This window comes from Haliotis rubra, unplaced genomic scaffold (genome assembly GCF_003918875.1).
Source record: "Haliotis rubra isolate DU_JTF1 unplaced genomic scaffold, ASM391887v1 Scf241, whole genome shotgun sequence".
Classification (NCBI taxonomy): domain Eukaryota; kingdom Metazoa; phylum Mollusca; class Gastropoda; order Lepetellida; family Haliotidae; genus Haliotis; species Haliotis rubra.
This window is the reverse complement of record NW_025766459.1, coordinates 1,160,370-1,170,999: the sequence shown is the minus strand read 5'-3', so window position 1 is coordinate 1,170,999 and position 10,630 is coordinate 1,160,370.

Below are 10,630 nucleotides of genomic sequence, written 5' to 3'. Positions count from 1 at the left end.
AATGTACCCACCATCTCCTCTCTGAAATGTTGATCGATGCTCATGCTGTTGATCACTGAATTATTTGGTCCAGACTCGATTATTTACAGACCGCCGCCATGTAGCTGGAATATTGCTGAGTGCGGCGTAAAACTTAACTCACACTCCTCTCTGAAACATCACTATTGTAGTGCAAAAAGATCACACTTGTCAGAAGTTCTTCCTCTGTTTCTTCTTCTTCCTCCACCTCCACCATCAGTACCACGACTGCGGCTAACTTGCTTGGTTCCATTTTAAATCGTGGGGGGCGGTGGGGGTAGCCTAGTGGTTAAAGCGTCCGCTCGTCACGCCGAAGACCCGGGTTCGAATCCCCACATGGGCACAATGTTTGAAGCCCATTTCTGGTGTCCCCCGCTGTGATATTGCTGGAATATTTCAAAAAGCGGCGTGAAACCATACTCACTCACTTTAAATCGTGAATGAAAACGCAGTTCATAAGCTGTGGAAAAAAGCGTATAGTGTGTATATAAAATCGCACGGATCAACGCATGCGTCAAAATTTTCGGTCGTAGTGTCGATCCGGCCTAAACGCAAGCTCACAGAAGCCATCCACATCAAACGCCAAAAGCCCACCATCAACCGAGACCAAGGATACTTCATTCCATCCGCTTATGATGCACTCATCCACCAAGCCCAATCTACTGTATAAACTCAATCTCATTATTATCTGTACATCATTGGCTTCCACGCCTGTCCTTTGTCTGGTTTCTCCTCACTGTGCAGGCAGCCCGTAGAGGGTTAGGATTAGTGATGTTGTTATAAGGAAAGTGATCGTCTCATGAACTTAACTCATGGCCTAGGAAGATATTCCGACTGATAGATTGTCAGACTGATATCAACTGATACTACACTGAGGGTGCCAGGACCACAGATCAGGTCGAATCCTGGCATGCAAGACTTAACAAAATTGGCCAGAACCATCCCAATATATACTGAGTGGTAAAAGAACCTTCACATTCTTTCTTCAGGGCACTATAAAAGAACAAGAGATGGTAAGATGGTTAAATTGTTATTATTTCATTGCTGAGATCTGTGTGATGTACTCGATACACTGACAATGCCATAATCAGTTCCATTAGGCTACACCGCCGTTCCAAAACATGGGTATACAGAATGTCAAGTCACAAGAATAAACATGCGAAATTTCTCAGTTCAATATCGTGTATGGCCGCCCCGCGCATTCACCACTGCCAAACACCGTCTCCTCATCGACTGCCTGATGCTTGTGAACACGTGGTTGGGGATTCTGCGCCATTGCTCTTGCAAGGCAGCGCCAAGTTCCTGCAAATTCTGAGGTTGGTTCCTAAGACCACGAAGCCTTCTCCCAAGTGCATCCCAAACGTGCTCTATTGGATTATGGTCAGGGGACCTCGATGGCCAGTCCATGACGTTGATTCCAGCGTTTTGAAGGAAATTTCGTGTCAACATCGCGGTATGCGGCCGAGCATTATCATGCTGGAACTGTAGACCTGGGCCATGAGCCGCCATGAAAGGAACGAGTTCAGGGGGTGAGCACCTGGTCGCGGTAAGCAGCGGCTGTGAGCTTTCCTCGGATGACCAGAAGTCGGGAACGGTTGTTCCCACAGAAAGCACCCCACACCATGCAACTTCCGCCCCCGAATCTGCCGACTTCCTGTACACAACATTGGGCATACCGTTCACGACGTCGTCTCCAGACTCTATGCCTGCCGTCCGCGAATCTGAGGGTAAACCTGGATTCATCGCTAAAGACGACTCGATTCCATTCTCTCTCTGGGTCCATCGGAGGTGACGTTGGGCCCACAGCAGACGTTGACGTTGATGAAACGGCGTCAATATTGGCCCACGATATGGACGTCGAGAATGGAGATTGGCAGCCCGCAACCGATTTCGAATGGTCTGTGAGGACAGTCGACCTCTAAACATCTCAGCCCTGGTTCGTGTAGCCGGCAGAAATCTGTCACGTAGGTGACGTAGGACGATTTGACGGTCTTCTGCTCGTGACGTCACACGTGGACGACCCGACCTTGGGCGATCAGAAGTGGTGCCAGTTTGTTGAAGACGACCTCGCAAGTCATACACAGTACGACGGCTGCATCCCATTGCTCTTGCGACGTCAATAACTGATCTTCCAGCTTGCAACATGCCAACGGCACGTTCACGTTGCACATTTGACAATCGTGGCATTTCAAGTACCGTTAGAACTGTGGTTTAAAAGTGTTTTTTCAATTCTTGAGGCCAATGCAAACACGTGCATATGGAGAAAACTTCGATGCGAAGATCACGTGATCGACTGCACGTGCAAAACCTGATTTGGCACTAACGTCATTTGCACGATGAATGTATGGGATTGAGTGGGTTTTGCTAACGTTTTTCTAGGGTCGACAGATAGTGATCCCATTTCGGATACATAGATGTATCATCAGAGAAAAATTATTCATTATTTTTCAAATTACATTTTGTGAAGTTTCTTTTTTGACTCAGTATATATAGATTCATTGACCTAATCCGGAAAGAGCAGAGCCACACTGAAACAATAGTTCAGATTGTACATGGTGCTAAGCAGGCCCCCCAAAAGAAGTGTGGACACATCGATGATGAAATCAGAAGTCTCTACTTGCAAACGCTGTGAAAACCTCGATGGAATTTGCTGATTCTATGTCACATTTAGTTGGACTTTAATTGTAATGTCTTTCAGTGCTAACATGAATGTAGTTCATGCAGTGCTTTGAAGTTCCAGTACCTATTTCTTCTTGTAAAGTTTGCTAAAACATTTTATGAATGTGTGGGTACATATAGTTAATATTAATTGTATTTTTTATAAAATAAATACTATTGAGTATGTTACTGTATTGAAAATTAAAAGTTTTAACTTTGTGTCACCAGTTTATACTGATACGGTCCCCCAGTAATCCCTTTGTTTTGCTATTTGACATGTCTGATTGCTTCAGTAATTATGAACAAAAGGTGCCTACACTATGAGGACACTCCCTTTGTCTACTCTCTGACTTCATCAGCTTACTGCCTAGCCAATTATGTTAATTATGTTCTTTTCTTTATTACATTGTTTCATTCAGTATATGTACATCCCCCTTCTTCATGTTCCATTCATACTTGACAACGGAAACAAGAATCTGAATCGAAACGTCGCACTCCCGAATAAAGAATTTGTTATCCATAAAGTTTCTTCTATATTGTACTTCCCAACTTCTGAAATGCCACTCAAAGAAAGTTGGTTTCATATTGTTTATTTTACATGCAGTTGGAAGTAGAGTTTAAACCCAGTGAGTGACAGAGTGAGTGAGTTGGATTTGAAACCGCTTTGAACTGTGAACTATAACAGCGTGTCAGCTGAATGTGGGAGGATTTCCTGCGGAGATCCAGATGTTTACACACTGATGTAGATAGAACACAGTCGTAGTAACGGGATATAGTATTACCTGTGTATAACGGTATTATGATAGTATGATAGGATTGCCTATGTATAACGGTATTACGATAGTATGATAGGATTACCTATGTATAACGGTATTATGATAGTATGATAGGATTACCTATATATGACGGTATTACGATAGTATGATAGGATTACCTATATATGACGGTATTACGATAGTATGATAGTATTACCTATATATGACGGTATTACGATAGTATGATAGGATTACCTATATATGACGGTATTATGATAGTATGATAGGATTACCTATACATGAGTTGAGTTGAGTTGAGTTGGGCTTTACGTCATATCGGTATTATTTCAGCCATATAGTGACGAGATCAGGTGTGCATTCATAAACAAGTCCAAATGAGTTTTATTTTAAACACATATGTATTCATTATATTGTTATTTGCAAACAGAAAATATCATAGCACCAAATTAAAAAATAAGCAGTTCGTTATTCACATTACATAGTTACAACTTGTGATACAGGTCAACTTCCCTCAATTAGTTAACAATGAGATGCCCGCCCAGGCTGGAAAATAGATCTTTCAGATTTATCGCTTCATAATGGGAATCCCTTGCATTTGAAAAGTCCGCACAGTCAAGCAGAATATGCTTAATGGTGAACACTTCATCGCAAGAGAAATACATAGGAGGTCCATCTCCATCCGTTTTGAACAGATAGTCATGAGTAAACCGACTGTGGCCAATACGACATCGTCGTAAAATTACCCCCTCACGTTTTGACTGACAACCCAAGTAGGTATAACCAATTATTGGTTTAAATTCATGAAGATTATTTCTTCCTTCTTGGGTGTGCCACCTTTCTTGCAAAAGGTCCCAAGTATGACTTTCGAATGTGGGTTTGAAGTCACTGTACGGGATCAGCAGCGGAGATAGAGCTGCTTTAGCTGCAGCATCTGCTCTTGTGTTACCTGCTATGCCAACGTGACCCGGCAACCAGCAGAGGACGATGTCACATTGGCCAGTAGAAAGATCGTTGTTAAAGTTCTAAAATGTCTAGGATGATAGGGCGGCTTGAAGTGACATTTTGAAGTGCTTGAAGGCAAGATATTGAGTCTGTAAATATGATGAAGGTTTTGGAATGATTCTGCTTTTTCATATAGGTCAAAGCCGTGAAGATACCTTTGGCCTCGGCAGTGAAAATGTAACTATTGTCGGGAATTCTGGAGGAGACAGTCTTGGATCCAATGACCGTGGCACTGGCAACTTGGCCATGGTCCTTGGATCGTCTGTGAAAATGGTCTATGGGTGTTATACTTGGAACGTAACTGGTTGTATTCACAAACACAAAAGAATTTGTTTCGGATCTTTGGGATTTGGTGAGGGTAAGATCCACCTGTGGTTTCACCATCTGCCACGGTGGCGAAGACAGAAGCCGGTAAGGTATTATGATATCGAGATCAATGTTAGCTGCAGATATGTGTGGTTGAATTCTGATTCCATGTGGTGTAACCAGGCTTGGCAGATATATATGACGGTATTATGACAGTATGACCTATATATGACGGTATTGTGGCAGTATGACCTATATATGACGGTATTATGACAGTATAACCTATATATGACGGTATATGACAGTATGACCTATATATGATGGTATTATGACAGTATGACCTATATACGACGGTATTATGACAGTATGGCCTATATATGACGGTATTATGACAGTATGACCTATATGACAGTATTATGACAGTATGACCTATATCAGGCAGACCAAAAAAACCCCTTTCCCACTGTGCAGAAAAACGCAGAAAAGCCCACATTAATCGTGGAAATAGCAACATAAACATAATACCTCGCTGCTGAAACAACAAAAACGGCAACTTTAAATTGCTAACACTGCATCATAAAACGAGGAGCCCGCAACTTCGAGTTTGCGCATGCGCACATGGAAGAGGAAGTCTCGACCGCATGTTGACATTTTCCAGCTTGGACAAAAGTTACATTCCTTGTTAAGTATTTCTGTTGTGTTATTTAGCATTTATCATCATGATACTTGTGTGCACACTTGTTTAGTTTACTTTCCATTCGTATGAAACGATTGACAGCAATTATTTCGACATATTTAATACTTTTTCTACGCGAGGCGATTCACGGTTGCTCGGAAATTGGAAAGAATCCCAGATCGTAATGCACATGGGCAGTAGAGGTCAAAGTTCGCTGATATAAAAATGTTGCATTTTCATAGTTTTTCGTTGCCGTTTTTACTGTTTCAGTAGCGAGGTAATGTGTTTATGTTGCTATTTCCACGATTAATGTGGGCTTTTCTGCGTTTTTCTGCACAGTGGGAAAGTTTTCTTTGGTAGGCCTGTATATATGACGGTATTATGACAGTATGACCTATATATGACGGTATATGACAGTATGACATATATATGACGGTATTATGACAGTATGGCCTATATAGGACAGTATGACATAGGACAGTATTATGATAGTATTACCTATATATGACGGTATTATGTTAGTATTATGACAGTATTATCTATATATGACAGTATTTCCTATACATGACGGTATCATGATAGTATTTCCTATAAATGCCCAACAATGCTCTTTGTAAACAGGACGTCGATGTGTCTTACTGATATCCATACCTGCAGACATCCTTTATACCGAGTTCATAGGGATATGTTATATGTTTACCTAAGGTATGGATACAGTGAACTATATGCCCCAGAACTGTGATCAGATGAACAGACTGAGTGAAACACTGCGCCTTGGACAACTGTCACAACTATGATCCCCCTGAGTAACAAGATTGAAAAACTAATTTAAAACTATAAGTTTGCAGCCGCGACGGCTATTCTGTTTAAGAAGTTTAGTTTTTACATGATCTGTATACCTACATAACAACAAAATGCCACAGATCGTGGGTAAAGCGACTCGCATTAAATAACACCGAACGTAAAGAAGGGTAAGTAAGTACCATTGGTATGACGTGACCAGCAGTTCCAACCACCGACCTTCTCCTCTCATGACGTGACCAGCAGTTCCAACCACCGACCTTCTCCTCTCATGACGTGACCAGCAGTTCCAACCACCGACCTTCTCCTCTCATGACGTGACCAGCAGCTCCAACCACCGACCTTCTCCTCTCATGACGTGACCTGCAGTTCCAACCACCGACCTTCACCTCTCATGACGTGACCAGCAGTTCCAACCACCGACCTTCTCCTCTCATGACGTGACGACGTGACCAGCAGTTCCAACCACCGACCTTCACCTCTCATGACTTGACCAGCAGTTCCAACCACCGACCTTCTCCTCTCATGACGTGACCAGCAGTTCCAACCACCGACCTTCACCTCTCATGACGTGACCAGCAGTTCCAACCACCGACCTTCACCTCTCATGACGTGACCAGCAGTTCCAACCACCGACCTTCACCTCTCATGACGTGACCAGCAGTTCCAACCACCGACCTTCTCCTCTCATGACGTGACCAGCAGTTCCAACCACCGACCTTCTCCTCTCATGACGTGACCAGCAGTTCCAACCACCGACCTTCTCCTCTCATGACGTGACCAGCAGTTCCAACCACCGACCTTCTCCTCTCATGACGTGACCAGCAGTTCCAACCACCGACCTTCTCCTCTGTGGACGGACGCTGTACATAGTCACCGAAGGAGGCTTCTACCCAAAGCGACCAGTGTCGGCTTCAGACGTACCACACTCATCAAAAACATCTTGAACCACATTTCAAATTTATTTCCTTAAATTTGCATGCACACTTGACATCAGTTAATGACTGATTTATTTACATGTATGAAAATATATGACTTAACAAAAAATAAAACTATCATAACTGACAGAATTGCACTAGTTGGGAGACGGCAAGACAACACTCCAAACGGGAGCAGGATACAAACACCTGCCCCTTTGTTTGTCCAGTGACGTAAGCAACATTATGCTTCTGTGTCCATATACTCAAACACAAAACTAACAGTCATCATGTTTTCCTGCCACTTGTGAATGTTTAACACAGCTCATGAATTCTCTAGTAGTATACACAATGGGGCTACGCCCTCCCCCTCAATTTTAAATTGAGCCCTTGGGGAAGTCCCTAATCCCGTAGCCCCATTGTGTATACTACTTCTGAGGTGCATGCAAAATTTGATGAAAATCGGTGGCAAAGTTTCTGAAATATTGACTTTTCTGTGAGCATGGGGTCGGTTGGGAAAAGGTAAAATGTCCAACTTTTTGTTGAATCGTCACCAGCACGTCGCGATAAAACAGAGAAAACAACTGGACGGGGTCAGCGTTAGACACTTGTACCAGCCGGGAGAATACGATCCGATATGGTCCATGAAAACGTACAACGTCGACCTTGTCGACATCAAAGACGGCGAACCGAACTTGTACTACTTGAAAGATGATCGTGCCTCACGACACAGTCCCTTACACATCACCCACCGAGTGATGATAGTTTCTCGTCATGATTTTTTATCAGTCTCGCATGCCTATGTTTCTGCTTAATGTAGCCAGCCAGCCAGCCACCCCTACACCAAGCCGAGAGAGACACACGCACTGCGACTCGTCCGCCCACAGCGCTCGGAGGGGCAACCACCCCCAAGGCGACCCGAGCCATTTTCCCGACTCACTTAAAAGTCAATATTTCAGAAACTATTCGACCGTTTTTCATCAAATTTTGCATGCACCTCAGTAGTAGTATACACAATGGGGCTACGGGATTAGGGACTTCCCTTAGGGGGGGTGGGGGGTGGGGGGTACCTGGTCCCGTAGCCCTTGTGTGTATAATACTACTTCTCTCAGTTCTTTAAAAAGTTGTGTCAGCTTGTGTTAACCTAGGATTTATACAGAACTAAAATAAATTATTTAAATTTAAACAAGTTAGAGTTATAGGGCATGGGACAGTTTGATTTGCTCAGTGGAGATTACACAAGGCTGTGAAGGAACTACTACTTGATATGTGACTTGTTGTTTTGACCAATCTGCAAACTGTTGGTCAGTCTGGGAGAGTGGCTTGTTGTGTACACCTGAAAGACTTAACCATTTACAAACAATTATTTGCGAGCGCGCACGAAGCGCACAAACACACACGTGCACACACACACAGAGAGAGAGAGAGAGTATCAACAGTATAAGAATCTATAACCGAGCATTATAATCTAAGTTGTCATCCATGAAGTATCCTACCTTTCATATTACTCATCAACTTGTAAACTGCCAATCAAACAGACATAAACATGAATCAAAAGTACCTGCAAAAAAAACACACTTTTCATAATTCACTTTTTTCAACATTTTTGTTTCTCACGTATTCTTGAAATAGCATGTAATTACAGGAAGACAACTTTTCTCAGCTTACTTACAAATCAGTACTATTAATAAAACCGTATTACATTTGTTATAGATGAAAATAGATTCTGATTCAAAAAGAAAAAGAATAAGCATTAGGAAAGATTGTAGAACATACTATTATATCTCACCTGAATTAAATGGTCTGCGTGTGTCCTGCCCAAGAAGACATGGTAAATGGAATTTTGTTGCTTGTTTTTTCTGTTGTTGTTCAGCGCCACAGTGTGCTGTATTCCAGCAATATGATGGCAGAGTGTATATAAGCCAGGGTTACCGGGGGTAACCAGACAATCCAGTGACACATCCCGGCAGTATACCGGGATAGTGACACACAATCCACAACAGCTGACACCACCCAATACACAAATACATGATTAGCTGCTTCTACCTGAACAATCCACCGTGTGTGGTGACCACAACAGTTGTACAACTGTAACATACGTTTTCTTGTGACTAGCTAAAGTTACAGTTTGGCAAAAACATTTACATAGGCATGAAATTCAAAGAATCTTGCAGAATGACCCTTATCAACACCAATATCATCATCTGGACATCTTGCAAAAATACATGTAGTCTTTGATACAAGACATGACTTGGTCTGCTCCTCAATCCATGCTACAATAGTACAGAGTAGTCTTTGATACAAGACATGACTTGGTCTGCTCCTCAATGCATGCTACAAAAGTTCAGAGTAGTTACAGAAAACATCAAACATTAGCATCGTATATTGGCACAGCCTTGTCACTATAAGGGAGTAAATGCAGGAGAATTTTAAACAATGTACAGAACAAAACCATCAACACATATCACATATGCCTTAAGGAGGCGTCAAATCAATATAGAGGAACTAGCTAGTTCAATATTACAGTGATACAAGGGGGTACAAACTCCCTCGCTACATGAGGTACATTGTTTAGGTACGTGTCACCACACATCTAGCCTGTCCTGGAATCTGTCAGGTCATCGGAACTAGGATTACCTCATAATGACAACTTGTACATGTCGGATCATGGCAGAGTAAAACAGATGACAACTACAAGTCTGACAGGTCATCGGAACTAGGATTACCTCATAATGACAACTTGTACATGTCGGATCATGGCAGAGTAAAACAGATGACAACTACAAGTCTGTCAGGTCATCGGAACTAGGATTACCTCATAATGACAACTTGTACATGTCGTATCATGGCAGAGTAAAACAGATGACAACTACAAGTCTGACAGGTCATCGGAACTAGGATTACCTCATAATGACAACTTGTACATGTCGTATCATGGCAGAGTAAAACAGATGACAACTACAAGTCTGACAGGTCATCGGAACTAGGATTACCTCATAATGACAACTTGTACATGTCGTATCATGGCAGAGTAAAACAGATGACAGCTACAAGTCTGACAGGTCATCGGAACTAGGATTACCTCATAATGACAACTTGTACATGTCGTATCATGGCAGAGTAAAACAGATGACAACTACAAGTCTGACAGGTCATCGGAACTAGGATTACCTCATAATGACAACTTGTACATGTCGGATCATGGCAGAGTCAAACAGATGACAACTACAAGTCTGACAGGTCATCGAACTAGGATTACCTCATAATGACAACTTGTACATGTCGGATCATGGCAGAGTAAAACAGATGACAACTACAAGTCTGACAGGTCATCGAACTAGGATTACCTCATAATGACAACTTGTACATGTCGGATCATGGCAGAGTAAAACAGATGACAACTACAAGTCTGACAGGTCATCGAACTAGGATTACCTCATAATGACAACTTGTACATGTCGGATCATGGCAGAGTA